General features: G+C 35.4%; 1 pseudogene; it reads left to right on the plus strand.

Annotated features, from left to right (window-relative positions):
* Nucleotides 1-844: 844 nt before the first annotated feature.
* On the plus strand, nucleotides 845-23,653 carry LOC135363548 (large ribosomal subunit protein eL6-like; annotated as a pseudogene).
* The last annotated feature ends 321 nt before the right edge of the window (nucleotides 23,654-23,974 follow it).

The following is a 23,974-nucleotide window of genomic DNA, read 5'->3' on the forward strand; positions in this document are numbered from 1 at the left end:
AAACTACCAGCTGAGTAGAGCAAGGTACATGCAATGATTGATAGGAATGAATTCAAGCTCTCCAAGTGAGTAAGTGAGTTAGTGAGTGAGTGAGTGAGTAAGTGAGTAAGGGAAAACACAACATGAAGAAAACATTTGGTAAAGTTGTCAGTGAGTTTTGACCCAAAACTAAGTCTTTTCTAGATCATAAGAGAACAAGTCAGCTTTCATCATTTTGATCCTGCATGCAAAAAACAGAAATGAAATATTTGCAGTGATGTGAGCTGGCTTTGAAATCAGCAGACCTTGGCTCACATCATTCACCAAATTGGCACATTCATTGGAAATGATGTTCAAAGCAGCTTACAGTAGGAATGGGAAAAGCAGCTTTTGCTTCTCTGCAAAAAAAAATATACAACAGCATCTCCTTTGGAATTCACATCCATGCTTGACATTCTAAGCATGTAAATGTGCAGAAAGATGAAAGCATTCTATATTCAAATTAAATTAATTAATTCATTTTTAGGCAACTAAGCTATCTGTACAAGTGTACTTACCTCATGTTTACCCGTGGAGTGCCCAGTTTCACTGTGAAGTACTTCTGTGTAGAGACTCAAATTAAATTAAATCCAGGTATTTTAGGGTTTGGGGGTGGTTTACTAATAAGATGCTGGTAGAGTCTATATAGACCTGCAAAGATGAGGTTGATCTTTGGTGCAGGGGCTCTCCCATTCAGCCTTTTATTCTCTCCAGCTGTCACTAGTCCAGATCTTGCAGAGACCCCTATAGTGCTGACAAAGTTAAAAAACATTGTCTTGAGCTCCTTTCCATCTTGCAAGATGGTGGGTGAAAAAGCCAATATTAACCTGAAGCCAAGAAAGCTGATGCTGGTGGCAAGGTTGAGAAGGCTAAAACGCAGAAGAGGGGGAAAACCTATGGCAGCCGAAGCCCTGTCCTAGTCAGAAGGAAGTGGCAGGTATTCCTGATCAGCTCTGGATTCCAGAAAGGCTGTGTACAAGAGGAAATATTGAGCAGCTAAAACCAAGGTTGAAAAGCAAAAGGAGAAGGTTCTTGGCTACTGTCAGGAAACCAGTTGTTGGTGACAAGAATGGTGGTGCCCAAGTAGTTAAAATTTGCAAAATGCCTGGGTATTATCCTACTGAAGGCATGCCTCAGGAAGCTCTTGAGCCACAGCAAAAAACCTGTCAGTCAGCATGTGAGCAAACTGTGAGCTAGCATCACTCCTGGCGCCATTTTGATCATCCTCACTGGGTGCCAAAGAGGCAAGAGGGTGGTTTTCCTGAAGAAACTGAGCAGTGGCTTGCTACTTGTAACCAGATCTCTGGCCCTCAACTGAATTCCTCTGTGTGGAACACACCAGAAATTTGTGATTGCCACTTGCACCAAAATCGATATCATTGTGAATGTGAAATGTGAAAAATCCCAAAACGTCTCACTGATGCTTACTTCAAGAAGAAGCTGCATACACCCAGACACCAGGAAGGTGAGGTCTTTGTCACAGGGAAAGAGAAATAGGAGATTACAGAGCAGTGCAAAGTTAATCTGAAAATTGTGGACTAGAAAATTCTTCCAGCAATCAAAGCTGTTCCTCAGCTTCAGGGCTACCTCCGCTCTGTGTTTTCTCTCACAAATAGAGTTTATTCTTCACAAGTTGGTGTTCTAAATAACGATTCCTTTAAAAAAAAAAAATAACGGTTCCTTAAAAACAAACAAAAAAAAGTCTCAAAAAAAAAGAAAAGAAAAGAAAGGAAAGGAAAGGGATGAAAAGAAAAAAAAAAGAAAGGAAAAGAGAAAAGAAAAGAAAAAAGGAAAAGAAAAGAAAAACACATATGGACATTAGAACAGCAAAATTCTTGAGATACTCCTTCTATAGTCATTCTCAAAAAAAAAAATGCATATTTAAAGATGAGAATTCCAAGTTAATAATATGGGGACAAACTTCAGGGGAAAAAATAGAGGCAGTTCACAATACCACCACATTCCTTGTGTATTTAGTGTTCAATGTTGGAAAGAGAATTTCGTATACTTTATTGTAGTCTTTAACCTAAAATTAACAGAACAATTAAGTAGTATAGAAACTATGCTTGCAGGACACATCCATCATATTTAAAACGGTTATATATAGTTTCATAATTTGATACATTTCTCTTGGGATCCTAACATTTGACAAAAATATAATTTACCAGATAATCTCTTGCATAATATTTATTGTCCCTAAAGATGTTGGTAAATAAGTGGGTTATATTTAAAGACTATTTGACCTCACACTTCTGTGGGTAAACTGTAAGAGCTATCATGGCTTACGCCTAACATTTTTCCATGAGTAAATGTTAGAGATGGGGACAAGCACAAACAGGGTTAAGTTCAGAAGAAATAAGCACAAAGGAAATCATGTAGAAGAAAAACAAAGACCACAAATACCACAAATGCACTCACCTTTGTGCAAATATTTTTGGACAAATTTAGAAATGGTCATACTTGACCACAGGATAAGGGTGAATCAGGACAGTGGGCAACAACTAATAAAAACAAGTGTGAAACAATGACTTGTGAATGGGGAAAAAACTGAGCTGTTACCCTTTTTGATTAGTCCACTCTTCACCAAAAGTAATAAATTCCATTGGTCTGGGGAAGGAAGTTTAATACAACCAGTACTTTTAAATGCCAGGGTCAATTTCTGTTTTCTGCAACTAAGAAATACAGAAATAAATTAATGAAAATAAAAATTGTACCAAATCATTCTTCATATCTATTAACTCAAGCTTAATAATTGCATATTCCAACCTTCTATTCCTATTTTAATTACATTAATGGCTTTTGGTGTTCTCTTTTTTTCTTACGTTGATTTTCATTTTATATTCTTTTTGAAGTGTATCTATTTATGCTTTTTTCAACTGTGTAACTGATCAATTTTGTATATTATTTTTGCTTTAATCTCTGCTGTGTCTTTGGAATTATATATGCCTACATACTTATGAAAATATATTTGACATATATATTTCTACATGAATACGTATTAGAGAAAGAAGCAAGTAGAAACAAGATTAAGTTCATATTGTAATTCTAAATAATTTAATTTTCCTCTCCCTACTCTGTTTCTTGTCAATGTCAGGTTTTTAAGCTGCAAGATAGTTTCTCTATTTTTAATTTATGTGTTTTTAATGCATTTATTCATTTATGTCTAAATTTTTAAAAATTATCTTCTGTTTTATTCCAATAGGATCATTCAGTTCTTTGTGTCACTTGTTCTTATTTTAACACATGTATTTACAATTATAAATTTCCCTGTAAGTACTGTTTTGGTTGTATCTGTCAAATTTTGACATGTAGTAGGTTTGTTTTCATTAAAGTCTAAAGTGTTTCATAAATTTCTCTTTACACAAATTACATTTGATAGTTTTTTATCGTACAGACCATAAGCCATTTTACAGCTATACTTGGTGATTAACTTTTAAATATTTTTGCTTAGCTTTTACTCACTCCATCTATCATTATATGAAAGAAATATTTTTGTACAGATCATTTTCTTTACCCAAGTTCTATAAAGCTTTGCTTAATAATTTTGAAATAACATTGCAAGATTAATATTTTTTCATATTATGAAAAATAATGATAATATATTTTTCATTTTTTTATCATTTTATTTTCTGGATCTGTTGTTTAGATTTTGTTTTTGTTTTTTGACCTATGTGTCAGTCAGATTTTAGTCATGAAAAGACATTGCATTTGATGTATTTCAAGATAGAATAATGTTGGAAACTAGACACCTGGCATATCTTACATATCCATTTATCTTGAAGAATTCTGGACTTATTTTTCATGCTGGACTACCTCATCCAAGATTATTTTCCAAGAAAGGTTTTATACGAGTTTAAAATTTCTGAAATTCTGTATGCTGAAATTCTTTTTTTGTCTTCACTTTTAAATGGCAGTTGCGTGGGATTAAAAAAATATCTTGACTTGAGTTTCTTTTCCTTCAGCCCTGTGAGAATATTACTTATTCTCCTACTCACTCAACTATTGCTAATGAGAAAATTGAAATAAATCTGTATCTTGTTTCTTTATGGATGGTTGGCTTTTTCTTTCAGAAAGCTTCTATCTTTTAAATCTTTAGTTAATATAATGTGTCTATATGTAGAAATTTTAAAATCTGTTTTGTATGACAGCATTGGAAGACTTTCAATCTGAATTCACTTTTCTTTAACTAGGAGAAACTCTGAGTCGATGTTCAGTGAGTCCATTTCCTTAAATATTTTATTTTCTGCTACTCTTTTTTTTTTTTTTTAGGATTTTTATGTATTTATTTGAGAGAGAGAGAGAGTGAGCATGAGCAGGGGGGAGGGGTAGAGGGAGAGGGAGAAGCAGGATTCCCACTGAGCTGGGAACCCGGTGCTGGCTAGCTCCATCCCAGGACCCTGAGACCATGACTTGAGTGAGCTCAAGGCAGATGCTTAACCGACTGAACCACCTAGGCATCCCTCTTTCCTGCCACTCTTACTTTTGTGTGGGGTCTCTTAATTTAGAGATCACAACACTTCTGTTTTATCTTATCACCCACACTTTTTTTACTTTCTTTTAATATTTCTCTTTGTGGCTTTCCAATGGTCTCTGAAAGATATTAATCCAATATATTTTTTTAAATTTTATTTTATTACGTTATGTTAATCACCACACATTACATCACTAGTTTTTGATGTAGTGTTCCATGATTCATTGTTTGTGTATAACACCCAGTGCTCCATGTAGTATGTGCCCTCTTTAATACCCATCACCAGGCTAACCCATCCCCCCACCCCCCTCCCCTCTAGAACTCTCAGTTGGTTTCTCACAGTCCATAGTCTCTCATTAACCCAATATTCTCATGCATAAATTTATTTTGTGCCCTTTGCAGACTATTCTTCAATCCATCCACTAAATTTGTATTTCAGCCGCAGTATTTCTCAGAGACTATATTTAGAGTTGGCCTTTCTTCATGACTGCTTCTTTCTTAGTTTTACACATATGCTCCTTCACCTCTTTGACAATATTTTTTAGGCTAATTCTAAATTTTTGCTCTCCCTCTATTAACTTTGCTTTGTCTGGGATAGTCTACCCAGTTTTTCCTTCTCTAAAATTGTGTGGTACTCAAAGTTTGATTATTACATTATGTGAGAAAATATTGTCTCAAATATTCCATCAGGTACCTTGGCTCTTAATTTAGACCTGATGGAGGAAATGATGACTAAGAATATTTTGATTATGTAATGCATCATCCAAGTCAGGACATTTTTGAATGCGAAAGAGTGTGCTAAAATAATTAAAATCAGGGGCTCTGGGTGGCTCAGTTGGTTAAGTGGCTGCTTTCAGCTCAGGTCATGATCACAGTGTCCTGGGATCGAGCCCCCAATCAGGCTTCCCTGCTCAGCAAGGGGTCTACTTCTCCCTCTCTCTCATTCATTCTCTTTCTCTCTCAAATAAGTTAATAGAATCTTTTAAAAATAATTAAAATCATACAATATTTTTAAATAGTTCTTTATTGATGACATGTTTTATTTTACTGTGGATCTTCAAAGTTGTTTTTTTTTTTTAAGATTTTATTTATTTGACAGAGAGAGACACAGTGAGAGAGGGAATACAAGCAGGGGGAGTGGGGGAGGGAGAAGCAGGCTTCCCACCGAGCAGAGAGCCCGATGCGGGGCTTGATCCCAGGACCCTAGGACCATGACCTGAGCTGAAGGCAGATACTTAATGACTGAGCCACCCAGGCGCCCCTCAAACAGTTTTTTCACAAATTATTTTCAAAGATAAGATTCTTTCGAAACTAAAACTGATTACATTCAATTTTGAAAATTGGTTCATTTTTATTGCTATTTGAACATTAATTTAAAAATACCATAAGCAGAATTGCAGAATCATTATTCTTGATGTGTGTGTTTATAATATATATAATATATAATATTTATATATATAAATTACTTATATATATAAATCAAATGTCTTTAATACAATGGAACTGATATTTATCTGGGAATATATTTTTAAAATATGCCTCATTTATTTTTATATTTTTATAAAACTCATGTAATCTTCTTCAAACTTTTATGTTATTTAAAAAATTCAAAATAATTGCCTTCAATTGATCTTTCTTCTGCAGGTCATAATAGTTTTTATGACAAAATTATTGATTATATTCCCTATGCTGTACTTTTTATATGACTGTCTATTCAGGTCATAATATTGTTAATTGAATAAAGTCTCCCAACAGATGTTGAAGCACCCAATAAGCTCAGAGAAAATAATATTAAATGGAGAAGGTGGGTGAGGGGGTGGGGTAACTGGGTGATGGATATTAAGGAAGGCATAGGATGTGATGAGCACTGGGTGTTATATTCAATGATAAATTATTGAATACTAAAAAAGGAAAAATTTAAAAAAACATTAAATGAAGAAGATTCTTAATTCTAATTTTTTATATTAAAATGTATAAATATTTGTCCCATCATTTTTGCCTCCATTTTGAGCATATTTCTTCAACAAATATTTTTATGAGTCAAAATTTATAAAATAAGTTTTTGAAGTTTATTACTGTTTGGAATGTTTTGGCAAGTATAGATGCTGGAAATCAGAATCCCATTCAAATGCATTCTATTTACCAGTATAGAATATAAACTTAGCTGATAAACATAGGAAATCCAAGAGATTCTTCCCACAATATGAAGTATTCCAAATCACAATAGTAATATTTCAAACTTATACTTGTAAACTGCTCAACCTCTCATAGATTAATTTGTTCATCTTTTTTCTTATTTTTTTAAAGGAATACATTTTATTTATTTATTTTTTTTTAAAGATTTTATTTATTTATTTGACAGAGAAAGACACAGCGAGAGAGGGAACACAAGCAGGGGGAGTGGGAGAGGGAGAAGCAGACTCCCTGCCGAGCAGGGAGCCCGATGCGGGACTCGATCCCGGGACTCCAGGATCATGACCTGAGCCGAAGGCAGTCGCTTAACCAACTGAGCCACCCAGGCACCCAAAGGAATACATTTTAATATCTTTTGTTTTGAAAGCTTTCTTTTCAATAATTATGAGACAAAACCACTTCCAATATTTAATTGATAATAAGTAGCAAAGACAGCATCGACTGCTGTGGCACAGGGATTTTTGTATTAAATACAGCTTCATCACCTAATTTTTGTAGTTTATTTGCTGTGCATATATAGAAATGTTTGCAAATTTTAACAACCTGCTTATATTTAGATTGATAGAGTACTGCGGTTTGTATGGCAAAATTATGAGCTTTGTGTGCATCACTGCCAATTCCAAGTACATTCCTATTCCAATGTTTTCTTAATTCAGCAAGTATAATGCTTGCGTCATGATGTTGTGCTCTCAGGAAATTAGTATTCTTATCGCTGCAAATAAAAATTTAATTTTCAAGGTGGAAGCCCTGACTCAACTTAATATACCATTCAAATTTTCAAAGATTCGATTTAGTAGCTTGGATTAAAACATCAAACAATTATCGTAAATAACTGTTTTTCTCTATTTGGGGCATCATATGATAATATAAAATTGGAATCTTTTAAGTGTTTAAAACTCTTCTTTTGCTAATGAAGCCAACTCATTGCCCACTACCCCTGCACTTTTTACAAATGCATAAAATACTTGGAATAAAATCTGGGTAGAATTTAGAACAGCCAATTGTTTTAAGTGAAGCCATGTTTTACAGACTGATATGCAAATAAAGATGTCTCACCTTCTATCATGGTATTAATGTAACTACTAAAGTTTGAAGTAAGTGCTGATGTTTTTTCAGCAGTTTTTTTTGTTCGTTTGTTTGTTTTTGGTTTTGCATGTGGCTAGTGACTTAATCCTGATGAGAGATATTAAATATCAACAAATATTTTTGCAAGTTACATAGACACCCTCAACTTCCTTGAGAATTGCAAATGTAGTACATAAATTGCTCTTAAGCTTGCAATTTTGCTTTTTGAGCTCATTACTGTGAAAATCCTGCTGCCACTGGAATTGATCTGTTGGACTCAGAGAATGAACACACAAGATGACTAAACATGGGGGATCAAAGGGACACATTCTAGATAAACTATGACTTCCTAGAGGAAATCCAGTCCCCTTGTGATCTTCATTATTTTTATTTTCAACACGTAAGAGAAGAAAATGATTACCTCATCCAATATTCTCAAACTTTGTTTTGTTGCCATTCTTTTTAAACATGTCTTCAAAAAATAAAGCAAGAAAGAAAAGAAAATGAAAATCTTCCAGGAAATATGCCCAGGAACTACTGCAAAGTCTCAAAGTGAAAAACAGAAGAGAGTAAGTACCCTTTATTGGTACTCTGGAATCTCAAAAGATATGTCAAAATGCCTTCGTTCTGCAAGCAAGATATTTGTATTTTCTTATAAAATTTGATGTTGCCCCTTTTGAACTGCCTAGTAAGTGCTGGGGTCAGGGCCTTGTGTAATTCCTATTCCTGTTACTATAACGAACCATATTTTAAATATAATAGTTGAGGGGCGCCTGGGTGGCTCATTTGGTTAAGCGTCCAACTCTTGATTTCAGCTCAGATCATGATCTCAGTGTTGTGAGATTGAGCCCTGATAGACCAAGCCCTGTGTCAGGCTGGGTGTGGAGCCCGTTTAAGGTTCTCTCTCTCCCTCTCCCTTTCTCCCTCCCCCCTCCCACTCTTTTAAAAAAAATGATAGTTGAAATCATAGAAATGGTTGAATTACACTTTAATTTCTATAACGTCACTCTATCTTTCTTTAATATCATATTCCTGAATTGTGCATATGGGGCTTTGCACTACGAAAACCTCCCTATGACATCCACAATATCATGAATTTCCCCTGATGATCAAAAGAAACATAGACAACAATGCTTAGAAACTTGGATCCACTCCAGCCTTCTCTTTATTATAATTAAATCATATTGCCACTATATTTTCTTTTTAAAAGTATGTAGTTACTTTAGGAGTAAGATATTTATTTTTTTAATGGAAGTTGCATTTAGAAAGAAATCATTAAAAATAGTCTAGTCCATGTAAAGCAGGTTGAATCACTTTTCATTGAACTGATTACTAATTCCTTAGTCAAGCTTAATAAATCTTTCAAAGATGAATTTTTATTGACCAGAACTATATTTAAAGATAGTGTTCATAAGGCATTCATAATTAATAACAAAATTTATAGCCTCCCATTAGTTATCAACATACATCTGGTACAGAAATTAAAGATTGAGGAAATAAACCATTTTTTAGGCTTCAGAAAATTAAAAAAAAAAAACTAGCATAATACTTCAAAACCTTGGGAGTTATTTTAATTTTAACCTTAGTTATTTGGCTAAATAACTGTTTTCAGCCCCCCATAAATTAGAGAACTTCTAATATCCAAAATATATTTTTTAAGCTATAGCATACTAGTCTTTATAATATTATTAAAGACCCACACAAATTCCTCACACAAGATTTGCAAGAATATAGAGAGTTTAGGAGAATGGCTCACACAAATGCAACAAAAAATCATTTGACAGAGATAGAAATTTCAAGACAACTAGCTTTTAACCTTTGAAACATTTCTTGTACTCTAATTCACATGTTCACTTATTGATTTATTGTTTAAAAATGAACAAAACCAGTACTTGTAGAATGCTGTGCCTTAAGAAAGGTGCAGCCAGAGCAGTTTTTGACATTGACACAAAATTTCAAAAAAGATTGAAACTAGGGTGCCTGGTTAAGCCTCCTACTCTTGATTTCGGCTCGGGTCATGATCTCAGGGTTGTGAGATCGAGCCCCCAGTCAGGCTTTGCTCTGGGCGTGGAGCCTGCTTTAAGATTCTCTCTCTCTCCCTCTGCCCCTCCCCCTACATTCCCCCCGACTCCTCAAAAAAAAAAAAAAAAAAAGATTGAAACTGAAGCAAACCAAATACGACTAAGCTTCACATACAAAAATCATTTGAACAGTGAGGTAATAGCTAAATTATATGTAATTAACTGTTTTAGAGAGCCCTTATTGAAGTATATGTTTCAAATTATCTTCTACCTTTCAGTGCCCTATCAGTGTATAAATGGAATGGATAGATGTACAGAGTTTAAGTATCTTTTAATGCTTATAGCATCCATGAAGGCGCTGTTTATGCCCTATCAAGCATTCTACATAAACCGGGTTTGTTCATTTTTAACAATGGCAATACTGTTACAAGCGGAAGTATTATTGACGAATGAAGATTACTGACCTGCCCCTAGAAGAGTGCATGTTTTGTTTTTTCCAATTGAGTTGATGAATTTGGAAATGTGCATCTATACTCTGCATCTTGTTTGTCCTCCTGCGAGCTGACCTGTGTGTAAGAGTTCCTTATGAAAGTTAGAAGTGAAATATGCGGCGATGGCAAAAAGCCAACCTGGCCAGCCCACAGGGAGATCAAACCTGGGATCTGGGCCTCATTAGCACCATGCTCAAAGCAAGTGAGTTAATCATCCACAGACTAATTGGGTCCAGACTGCATTAGTTAACTTGTTTTTAAGTTTTTCCTAGTTTAATATCATATACAGATAAGCAATTAATAAATGCTTTCCTATTACAAAGTGTTTAAATCTAATATTTAATATTAAATATTTATAATTTTGATTATTCTCAAACTTGTGTGTTTTTAATTTTCCATGTTAATAATCTAAAAACTATTTTAAATATTTAAATATAGATGTTTTCATTGCTTGCAAACTCCTTGACATAAATAAAGAAGTTTACTATTAGTTTCATAAACAGAAGAAGGGATAAATGACCATTACTATGAAAAAATTGACAAAACGATGTCCCTCACCCCCTGTTACACCATTTCCCATTGAAAGTATTTTTAGGACACACACAGTCATAAAATCCTACACAATCACTAGGAAGATAGCAACACTATCACTAGGTAGATGATCTAATTTTATGATGAGGAAAACTAACACAATTTAGCAAAGAAGAAAGTTCATTTGAGGGAAGAAAATGACTTTATGTATTTAAATATGTATGTATGTATTTATTTTTAGGAATATTATAAGAAAATCCATAAGGTGAGAAATGAAAAGCCTTAAAAGGAAAGAATTAGAATAAGGCTCAAAGTTTTTAATAAGTGTACAGGATTTCTTGGTAGGGAGGGGAATCTAGCAAGTAGGGAGGATTATAGAGTAAGGAATGGAAAAATTGAGGACTTTTTAACAGCAGGGTAGTATAATAGGAAATTTTCAACCAATGGTTTTCTGGTGTAATAACGCAAGTTCCAGTGGACCGAGCTTCGGCAAAGAAAATGCTCTAGCCCAGGACACTGAAACCTCAGCAAGCAATGCATAGATACAGGGACTGCTCAAGATTTCTTCCTGGTTGCATGGCAACAGGGCCATCCATTAACCAGCAGCTCTGATTTCTGTTACTTTACTTCTTTTTCTTGGTTCTCGGATCTCGCGATTACCCTTAGATCCATAGATTCTGTAAACTAATGGCCACCTAATAAATTCATGTTTTGCTTTGGTTATTTGACTAATACAGCTTTGGCAGAAGTAAACGAAAAACCACAAAAGAGTATAGAGAGCAGTCATTGTGCAAAAGCAGAAAATCGGAGCTGACTATTGAAAAGTGTGCCCTTGGGAACTCATAGACACCTCAAGAGGACCAGGATTGACACACCACCGGGTATGGTGTAACCCTGGTATGGTCCAGCTGGTCATTTGCAGCCAGGACCACTGTGATAGCCTGTGCCACACTGTGATTGTTCAGTGCCACTTGTTGGTCCTTTACATGTCACTGCTGAATAGGACGTTAGATTTCCTTAGTATGTGGGATAGAACTATCCAAAATGACAGAGCGTTTTGAACTACTATATAGATTACCTGCATAAGGTAAGAAATTGGACTCATTTCATTCCATTCACCTAAGAAGAAAATATTTCATACATTTATATTTAAAATGAAAATAATGCAACAGTACAGATGAACGTGGCCTCATGCCAGTGACTGTTACTAACTACAATTCGTATCTTCATATCTTCAATTATGTATGGGTATGTTTACATCAACTTGATGACCTCTTAAGGGCTTTATACACCTTCATTACTGGCTCTTGTATATTTGCTTTGAGTCAGACTGAAGAAGCAGAAAGCTTTGGGGAATAGTAACCATCCTCAATCATTCTACCCAAATCCTTGAAGAGATGAATGTCTTATATCACTAAAAACAATCATATCTGATTCTTGGTAGCAATAATGAGAATGCCTGGCTGGCAGTGGCTGGGAAAAGTCTTCACAAATGTGGAACTAAGAATTCCTCTATTTACTCCCCATTTGCAAAGGGGCCCTTCCAGGTGGAAAGCTGCATCTAAAACTAGAGTCAACTATGCTTGTCTTCACTCAGCTACTGGTTCAGGAGTTCCTTGAGGCACTCTTTCTCCTTGGTACAACTGTTTGATTGACAACTACAGAAAATAGTATGATTTTGCCATATATCTGTCTGCAAACATTGCATTCTTATCGTTGCAAACAGTTCTGTAAAATGAAAACATTTTCTTTCATTCAGAGCTGTTTTTGTGTGCGGAGATCTATTAATATCCCTTTCAAAACCTTTCATCAGTTTGAGACCATTTTTTGGGAGTGAAACACTTTTTTTTTTCTTCTTCATTTTGAACTGGAAGTTTTGTTCTCTGATGATACTTGCTGGCTCCCAAAACCTAAAGAAAATCATAGGGAATAAAATAAAACCCTCTTCCTTTGATGTCTATCCAAGAGCATGGAAAAACTATCACTTCTTTCACCTACAATTCCTTTAATTTTGTCCCTCGACTGCTAAGAGATGACAATTAAAGCATTCAGGGTCTAAAATAGAACTAAAAGTATAATAAAAAAACAAAAGAAGCATTCAGAGAAATCGTTTTTAAGATTTCATCACGGTAACGAAAATAAGAATAATTTTGTGTCTCAGAAAAAATAGTGCAATAAAGAACAGATATAGTTGGGTTTTTTTTTAATAATTCAGGCCACAATACTTTAGCCTATCACATATTTTAAGTTTTCCTGATAATTCCTGATTATAGTTTTAATTTTGTGTCATAAAATCAGAAATATATATAAGTTCCAACTTGCTTCAGTATATACATTCCATTTCTCCTGTAAAGACAGAACATTCTTAATTCTGCCAAGGTTAGAATACCTTAATTTAAATAATAATCAGGGGCTCCTGGGTGGCTTAGCTGGTTGAACATCCCACTCTTGGTTTCGGTTCACCTCATGATCTCAGGGTCTTAAGATCAAGCCCTGGGTCGGGCTCCCACTCAGTGCGGCGTCTACTTGAGATTCTCTCTTTCCCTCTTCCTCTGCCCCTCCCCACACTCAGGTGCATGCCCTCTCTCTCTTAAATAAATAAATAAATAAATAAATAAATAAATAAATAATCAAAATGGCATTATAATAATACATGTTTGTCTATGTGGAGAAAGATTATATAATCTGTAATGCCAGAAATGAAGTGTGCCAAATGATAACACCACTCCCTATAAATCCCATTTCTCCTTTTTCTTTTGCAACAAGCCATTTTGCTTACGAATAAAAATAATATTTGCAGAATATTATTTATGGTAATCTGTGGGTCTCTTATTGATCATCAGATCATTTAAATACAATGTTTTTTTGAAACATTTTAGAGGAACCATGTTAAATTTGTAAAATATAGAGAAATGTATTAATCTGTTGTGTGGAATTATAAAACATGTGTTCTCTGGTAGCCTCACCACTGCTGTGTTCTACTTCTGTGCTTTTTGCACCTCAGATTCCAGAATTTTTGAATAGGAAATCTTTTTTTTTTCCCATCCAAAATGGTTATTGCAAAGGACAAATAAACCAATGGATGTAAAATTTTGACTAAGACATATTTCTCATACATAGTGCTATATTTTGTTTTTTTACTATCCTTTTTATTAGTAAAATATAGATGTTATTGAACACAAATGAATTTTAAGATTAATATTAAATAACATATGTCTGTGGACATTTTCCTTGCCCTCATTGTAGGATGTTTGGGGAGCGCCATAACTACTCTAGCATCTGTCTCAATATTTCTCAAACTGTGATCCTTAAAACACCCCTATCTGACATACACAGGCTTTCTCATACATCAACATACATTATTACACTTTAGTTTATGGATACCTAAACTAGAGCAAGGTCTAGAGCTCCACTCGAGAATCAGACAATGTGCGAAACATAGAATGCATATTTTTAGAAAACCCTTTTGTGAACATCTATCCTTTAATCTTATTCCACTTAACAAATCCCTTTTTCAAAAATACGTTTTACTTAATAACAACCAGAAATGGAATGGTTAAAAGTGCCTGGAAAGCAATGTCTAATGTAGGCCTTTTATATAGTCCAAGGAAATTTTTATTTTGTTACACATGCATATATTATTCACATTTTTGTTAATAACCAAATCAAAACATTTATATGAAATAAAACTATTTTGATATTAAACTTTGAATATATGTTATAAAATATGTATTGTAAGGAAAAATAGTCTTTCAGTATAATAACACTTAATGCATAAACATATTTACAATAATCTTGGTTATTTAGGCCTTTGAAAATAAAAAAAAATTAGATTTTGTTGTTGTTGTTGTTTATGAGTCAGTGATGAATAGAGTAAGTCTGTTATATATAATATTCCTGCTTTGATTTGAATAAAGCTCATGCTGTCGAGTTTCCAGTTGCAGTTAAGACAGAGTGATCATTGGGGCGCCTGGGTGGCTCAGCTGGTTAAGCGACTGCCTTCAGCTCAGGTCATGATCCTGGAGTCCCTGGATCGAGTCCCGCATCGGGCTCCCTGCTCGGCAGGGAGTCTGCTTCTCCCTCTGACCCTCCCCCCTCTCATGTGCTCTCTCTCTCATTCTCTCTCCATCAAATAAATAAATAAAATCTTTAAAAAAAAAAAAAGACAGAGTGATCATATGCCAGCATATCCTTCTTACTGATTTCAATTAGCAATAATCGCGCCTCTGAAAACACTGGACAACAGAATACAGAAAGCAACTATCGTAAGACACTGAAAAGTAATTACGATAGAACCCCTCATAGGAAAATCAAAACTCAAAGAATGAGAACGGGATCCTCTGTAAATCTGCTACTCAACAAAAACAATCAAAATGTTGACAATATTTCAAAATCTACTTTTTCAGAACTCTGAGTATTAAATGAGTTTTGGGGAAAAACAAAAAACAAAACACCAACAACAGAGGAGCATTTACTCAAGAGAAACTGCTGAACCTCAGGGCAAACAGCAGGATTTATAGCTTTTCTTTTCTTTTTTTTTTTTTTTAAGGATTTATTTATTTATTTTAAAGAGAGAGAGGACACGCCTGCACGTGAGCATGGGGAAGGGAGGGGCCGAGGGAGAGGGAGAGAGAAAATCCTCAAGCCGACTCCCCGCTGAGTGCAGAGCCTGATGCAGGGCTCGGAGCAGGGCTCGATCCCAGGACCCTGAGATCATGACCTGAGCTGAAATCAGGAGTCAGCCGCTTAACTGACTGAATTACCCAGGTGCCCCGAATTTGTAGCATTTTAACTTAGCTTATTCCCATCTCTCTTTCCCCAGCTGTAGTCTTCGAAGCCAGCAGTCTCGTCAGCATGGTAACTGTTAACATAGCCTGGCCACCACCAGAGGGGAGAGAATGAGACTGGAGACCTTAAAAATTCCCAATCTCAGAACAGTCTCACTATTCAGTAGGCCTTTCAGATCTCTGGAAAAGGTGGTCTTGCTGAACAGAAGAAGCCCTATCCCAAGGATTTGTTCCCCCAAATCAGCAGCACTTGTTTAACACAGCATTTTCTTGAAGTATAGGCTAGTCGGGGCAAACAAGCATCTGGCAAACCTGTAGAAAGTTCTCGGGAATGAGATATCCATAGAGAACTTTGAAAGCTCTGATGTATACCTGGAAAACTAGAAAGTCACATGCATGTGCGGGACTGTGGATATGCCCACAAAATGCCTAAGATGACTCCAGTCTCTCATCCCTGGGTGACCTTGAGGCCCTGCATAAGTAAGAAGTTAAGGCTAAGATGGAGTTGTAAACTTCTTGAGCACTGAGCTTTATATCCAACACACACACACACACACACACACACCCCACAGGCCCTCAGGTAAGTTTGGAAGACTTAACAGTTTTTAAGGCATTTGAGGAAATCTCTGTACACTTATTAACTGACCAGAGTGAACCATGAAAAATAATTCAGTGGATGCTGAGTCATTCTTTATGTGCAACGTATGGGCAGTTATCTCTACAATTGAAGTCATCCAATGGGAGAATAAGTACTATAAAATTTCACCTAACTTTAGTTGTAGTGATCAGTGACACTACCTTGGCCCCCAAAGGAATCTTAACTCCCTGACTAGGTTGTTGTGAGAAAATGGTCCTAGCCTTCCTCCTTATGGTTCCAGGCAGAGGCCGTGTAATCACCGGTACACCTTGCTGTACTTGAAATAACGCTTCAGACCAAGTGAAAGTGCATAAGGAAACTTAAGAAAAAAGGCCTGACCATTCGCTTAACTAGTTGGGTCCAGGACATTGGAGGGCAGAGTTGAGGTCTTTACTATAGGTGAGCTTCATGGTGCTCTTTGGATTCCTGTTGATATGAACCTTAATTAAATGCTGTATGAGAAAAATTGAACAAATCTGGTCCCAGACACTGTGAGTAAAATTAATCAGAGTGGTTGACAGGGAGGTAATCACGGGAAAATGCAGCTGAAGCCAAGAAGATATGGAAATCATGAATGAATACTGTTGTTAAATGATGCATCATGGGTCTCTCATGTTCTGTATATCACACAAGAAGAAACACTAGTTACTTTTATTCCAGATTATCTTTTCAAAGATGTTTTATAACAAATGGCTTTACAAGATGGAGCTAGTATCTCCCGCTAGAGCAAATAGAAAGTTTATATATTGCTCAAGATAGTAAGGATAATGTTTCCATTTGGGACAAAGGATAGTTAGGTTCACCCCACAACATAAAAGATTTGGGTCCCTCAGCTAGTATTAGCTGTGTCATCTGCCTGGGCCCCTCTCCATCACATGTCTGGGGAAAAAGGAAACCAACACAAGAGAATTCTCATGGGACTTGCTGGACCACAAGTGATAAAAATCCTTTGTTTCTTACTCAGAAATCTATCTTTTTTCAGCACCCAGGAAATATATCAAGTAATTTTTTAGTTTGTAAATAAAGTAAAATATGACTTTAAAGATTCTTGTCAAACAGATGAAACCTATGAAAATAGTAAATTATTTTGATCAAATATTTAGCATATTTTCAAGAAAGATATATGTTCATAATAAATTCAAACCGGGGCGCCTGGGTGGCTCAGTTGGTTAAGCGACTGCCTTCGGCTCAGGTCATGATCCTGGAGTCCTGGGATCGAGTCCCGCATCGGGCTCCCTGCTCAGCAGGGAGTCTGCTTCTCCCTCTGGCCCTCCTCCCTCTCATGCTCTCTGTCTCTCATTCTCTCTCTCTCAAATAAATAAATAAAATCTTAAATAAATAAATAAATAAATAAATAAATTCAAACCAAAATCATCTAATTTAAACAAAACAGAAAACCAAGGCAGCCTTTCATTTGCTAATAAGAAAATACCTGTGACAAAATGTGCATCTTATCAAAAATAAAGTATTTGTGTTCCTGTGGCACCTAACTTTCTAATAATGAATATTAAACTACATTTTCAGAGCGAATTTACAAATATTATTTATCTGATCTAGAACTTTAGAAGTAATATGTACAATTACTTTATGAAAAATAAATTTTCATCTAAAGTTTCAAAATAGGGGCACCTGAGTGGCTCAGTCAGTTAAGCATCCAACTCTTGATTTCAGCTCAGGTGGTGATTTCAGGGTTGTGAGATCGAGCCCCATGTAAGGCTCCTCACTGGGCATGGAGACTGCTTAAGACTTTCTCTCCCTCTCCCTCTGCCCCTTCTCTCGCTCTCTAAAATAAATAAATAAATCTTTTAAAAAATAAAGTTTGGAAATAAATATACAAAATAAATTACTAAATGGGTAAAATCTACAAAGGAGATAAGTAAGTAATCAATATCTTTACACAATATAAATTGTATTCTAATTCTCTTGAACAAAAGCAGTTTATCAAAACCTTTTTTTTTTTTTTCTTTTAAAAAGATGCTAGAGCATTTTGGTTCACAGCAAAATTGAGAAGAATGTAGGAGGATTTTCTTTATGCCCTTTATCCCCACATATATACAGCTTCCTTCATTATCAACATTCTCCCATATACTGGTACATTTGTACAATTGATGAACTTACATTGACACATCATAACCACCGAAGTCCCTAGCTTACATTAAGGTTTACTTTTGCTGTTGTACATTCTTTGGGTTTGGACAAATGCATAATGACATGTATCCGCCATTATTTCAATTCCTTTAGGTAAATACTAAGAGGTGTGATTGCTGGCTCATACGGTTAGGGTACATTTAATTTTATAAGAAACTGTTGAACTACCTTCCCAACTGACTACAGCTTTGCACTCCCATCAAAAATTAGGCTTCCACTCACTCCACATCCTTAGCAGCATTTGGTGTTGTCAGTGTTCTGGATCTTACCTATTCTAGTAGGTGTGTAGTACTACAAAATCTTACTTTTTAAAAACCTCATGTTTTTCATTCCTAATAGGTACTTTCATTTGCCAACAAGGAATTAGAATAACTGTCCCCATACCTTCTTAAATACTTTGCATTGTCAATTTTTTTTTATACTTTCCATTTTAATTGATGAAATAACAGTCCTAATTTTATAACTTTATTATTGGGAAATACAGTATACATTTTAAAAACGCACCAAGGAAAATGTAACTGTATAACCACAGCCAAGGTCAACATACAAGTATTTTGCCAGAACCCAAGATGCCTTCCTGCTATTCTGTTCCATTCTCCTTTTTTTTCTCCTCCAAATAGATAATAATTACTTCCTTACTTTTCTTTACATGTTTGTCAACTAATTATATATCCAGAAGCATTATAGTTTACTAGGGTCCTTTAAAAATATTACATAAATAAGATCATAAAGTGTGCATTCTTAGAGTTACCTTACAGTTTTATTGAGGTATAACTGATGAATAAATTGTAAGATATTTAAAGTGTCCAACATGAGTATTTGATAGATATAGCAAAACATTCTTAGGTTTTTGAGGTTCATTCATGTTTTAGTTCTGAGTTAGTTTCAGCTGATCAATTATTCTCCTCATTATTGTAATAATTTTCTGGTTCTTTGCATGCCTTATAATTTTTTGCTGGGTTCCAGACACTGTGATTTTACCTTGTTGGATGCTCACTATTCCCTTAAATATTCTTGCAGTTTGCTCTGGGACAGTGTTAAGTTACTTGGAAACAGCTTGCTCATTTTAGGGGTTCCTTTTTTCCCTACTACTAAAGTACTATAAAGTACTATAAGAAGTTTCTGAACCTGATGCAGTTTCAGTGTTTTCTACTGCGGCTGCTTGGAACGTATAGTTGACGCTAGATGAGCCTGAGGAGTGGTTGTGTCTGATCCTTTCAGGTGGTCCTTTTGCCAGGCTCAGGTAGGTTTCTCACATGTATGTGCACCTCAGAAATCAATGGGAAAATTCTAGAGGTCTCTGAAGTTTGGTCAGTGTGTAGCTCTTTGCTCTCTAGCATTCTTCTTTGTGAATTTCAGCCTCCTTGGCCTCCCAGACGCCTAGCTCTCTCTCCCCAGTGCAAGCAAACCACCTGTTTCTGCCTGGGTTCACCTCCCCTTCACTGTGGCTTTGATATACACCTCATATGTTAATTTAAAAATTAACTCAAACAATCAAAGAATTTATTATTGAACTATAAAACTCATGTAAGAAAACACAGAAAATCTGGATGACTTTAATTTTGTGATGAGTTTTTAAATATGACACTGAAAACATGATTCATGAAAAACCATTGATGAATTGGACTTTCTGAAAATTAAAAAAAAAAACACATTTGTTCTATATATGCAGGGCACTATTAAGAAAATCAAAGAAAACAATGGAATGGTAGAAAATATTCGCAAATCACATATCAGATAAAGAACACATATACAGAATATATTAAAACATCATTTAAAACACATCACTTATAAACACTTAAATCACATAAAACACTTAATTTTTTAAAAAAATAAAGAACTCAAAAAGGGCAAAAGATATAAACAGACTTCCTCAAAAATAAGATATGGAAGACAAATGAGAATATGAAAAAGAGACACAACATCATTAGTCATTGTAAAATGCAATTAAAATCTCAGTGAGATAACACTTCATACGTGGCTAAAAATGCAAACAACAACAACAAATAAACGAACAATATCAAATTCTAGGGAGGATAAGAGCAAGAGGACATTTAATTAATTTGGGGTGGGAATACAAAATGCAGGTTCTCCTTTTTTATAAAGTAAGACATACACTTACCCTGCAGCCCAACAAGCCTATAACTAACTATTAACCAAGTGAATTAAAAATATATCACAATAAAAATACGTGAGTACATAAAACCTATACATGAGTGTTTACAGCAGTTTTATTCATAATTACCAAAAATGAAGCAATCAAGAAGTAACTCAACAGATGAATGGATAAATAAACTGTGATATGTCCATGTAATGGAATACTATTCAGCAATAAAAAGTAAACTAGTATTCACCTAATGACATGGATTAATATTAATTGCAATTTGCTAAGTAAAAGAAATCAGACACAAAAAGCTGCATATTGTATGATCCCATTTAAATGGCATCTTGAAAAACATAACACTATAGGGATGGAGAAAAGATCTGTGTTTTGTGGCTTGGAGGCTTGACAATGAATAGGGCTACAGAAGCAGTTTTTTAGGATGATACAATTGTTTTGTATGGTATTGCTGATAATGATTCACGACTTTGTCAAAACCCATAGAATTATATAACAAAAAGATTAAACTATTGTATGCAAATTAAATAGTAAGTACCTGGAATGTTATGGGATACCTGGATGGGATGGAAACAAATGAATACGACTGTATTATTAATGTTTGGCATAATCTCATGAACAGGGATTAGAATAAAAAGCTCTGACCTCAAGTCACCAATGTTTTGACAGCATATTCTAAGGCTAGAAGACAAAAGGAACAGTGCATAAACAGTAATTCTATTTGGTGAATTTATTTCTTACAGCGATATGGGTTGACAATTCTGAAACTACATATATCTAGAGTTAAACAAATTCTTAAATAAATTATAAGTAATGGGATCCATGTTTCTAATTGTCACAGTATGAAGTCACACATAAGAAAGTAAGTGTGTGTGTGTGTGTGTGTGTGTGTAAGAGAAGATCAAAAATCTTGTGGAACTGAATTAGTCAAAGATACCAGTATGAATCTATGTTAATTATAATATATAAAGGGAAAAATATACATGAAATAAATATAGATATATGTGCATGTACAGTTTAATATACATACATGTATTTCCTAGTTCTGTCCAGTGAGAATGTCTACAGGAAAGACTGTACAGGAGCAATGAGCATACCACACACCCAGATGTTGTTTTTGACATACTATTATCTAATAACAGAAATCAGTCTCCTTCAAAAAATATCTAATTTTAGAGTTGATGCAAGGAAAAGAGAAAATGAGTCTGGATCACCTTGTAGTGCCAGAAAGCACAGAAATGACCCCATTCCCTCTGACACACACTCACCAATAAGAAGGGAATATGTCAGAAAAACACTGGAGCCAACCAGAAAGAGCTCCAAATGACTGAAGTTGGCCCCATTTGTGCAATGAAATAAATAATTATTGTACTGGTTTATAATCCAAAGAATAAAACATAGATCTACGAATCCATATTGATATAAATGATAACATATGTAAGTAAATGGGAAAGAGACAGATGTTCCCTAGAGAAGACATTTAAGTAATAAATATAGAAGAGAATGAGGAAATTAGAAAATTATCATTAAAACAACACAGTAATAACTGCTACTAGCAAAATCCATTGATGAGTGTTAAAATTAATGGGTAAAATATAGGGACGCCTGGGTGGCTCAGTCCTTAAGCATCTGCCATTCGGCTCAGGTCATGATCTCAGGGTCCTGGGATCGAGCCCCACATCGGGCTCCCTGCTCCGCAGGAAGCCTGCTTCTCCCTCTCCCACTCCCCCTGCTTGTGTTCCCTCTCTCGCTGTCTCTCTCTCTATCAAATAAATAAATAAAATCTTTAAAAAAATAAAATTAAATTAATGGGGAAAATATTGATAGAATATTTGCCTAACTTTACAGTAAGTCCCTCCAAATTTTTGTTAATCACTGTGGTGGTTTTTAATCCAAGTTCACACATTTTTTGATAATCCTACCTCTAGGAAGTGGAACTTGAGCTGCCCCCCAAGAGTGACTTGCTTCTGAAGAACAGAGTATAAAAGGGGAAAAATGGTAACTACCGGAGAAAGATGGCAGGCACCACTTAGCCGCTTAATCAAGATTAACACAGCCAGTAATAAGTTTTGTTGATTTCTTATCCCTCCTGATATGATGCAATAGAAAAAACACTTCGCCTCTTAAGTATTATTCCCCAAAATCCATAGCCCTACTCTAATCCTCAGAAAACAGTCAAGTTGAGGACCATTCTACAAAACACATGTCCATTGCTCCTCAAAATTTTCAATCATGATTGAAAAGACCAAGAAACTTTCACAGATTGGAGGAGAGTAGCACATGGCAGCTAAATGCAACATGGCATTCTGGATAGAATCCTGTAACAGAAAAAGGACTTGAGAGTTAAAACTGGTGAAATCTGCATAAAGCCCCCAGTTTAGTTAACAGTGTATACCAATGTTAATTTCTTAGTTTAGACGAATATACCATAGCTTTGTTATAAGATATTCCCAGTAGGGAAACTGGGTAAAGTTGAGCAATGTCTAGAGATACTTTGGGTTGTCACCACTGACAAGGGTTGCTACTGTTCGAGGCCAGAGAAGCTGCTAAAATCCTACAGTGCACAGAACAGACCCACAAGAAAGAATTATCTGAACTAAAATGTCGATATTGCCAAGTTTGATAAACTCTCATCCAGTGAATGTTTTATTTATTCTGTACCTCTTAATAAAGACCATTGGAAATGGTTCTCTTTCAGCTGCCAGGGCCAGTGACGTATCTTCATTCTCTTGCCTTAAGGCTTCCACAATTCGGGGCGCCTGGCTGGCTCAGTTGTTAAGCGTCTGCCTTCAGCTCATGTCATGATCCCAGGGTCCTGGGATTGAGCCCCGCATTGGGCTCCCTGCTCAGCGGGAAGCCTGCTTCTCCCTCTGCCTGCAGCTCCCCATGCTTGTGCTCTCTCTCTCTGACAAATAAATAAAATCTTAAAAAAAAAAAAAAAAGACTTCCACATTTCTACAGTCCTTTGTCATTGTCTACTTCTCCAGAATATTTCCTCTCCATTCCATAGAACAACATGTTGGATTATTACACTGGCAATAACGTGATAATTGGACCTGATGATGAGAAAGTAGCAGATGCTTTTGACATGTTGTTAAGACACATGCAAATCAAAGGATGGGAAACAAATGCCACAAGACTTCAGGAAGCTGTTACCTTAATGAACCATTAGGAGATATCCTCTGAAAATGAAGGATCACATCTTTCCTATCATGAAAAAAGAACAATATCTAGTAGGCTTGCTTGGATTTTGAGGGAGACATAGACCTCATTTGAACATTCACTCCAATCCATTTACTAAGTGACTCCAAAATCCACCAAGAGAAAGATATAAGGCATATCCAGGCTGCCATGCAGTTTGCTCAGACATTTGGGCCATATGAATCACAGGTCCAATGATGCTTCAGGTATATGTGGTAGATGGCGATGTGTGGAGTCATTAGCACGCTCCTTCAGGTGAATCATAGCAAAGAATCTGAAGATTTCTGAATAA

The sequence above is a fragment of the Mirounga angustirostris genome, unplaced genomic scaffold (assembly GCF_029215605.1).
Source record: "Mirounga angustirostris isolate CCGP_5_RB_7025 unplaced genomic scaffold, mMirAng1.0.hap1 SCAF_2, whole genome shotgun sequence".
NCBI classification, from domain to species: Eukaryota; Metazoa; Chordata; class Mammalia; order Carnivora; family Phocidae; genus Mirounga; species Mirounga angustirostris.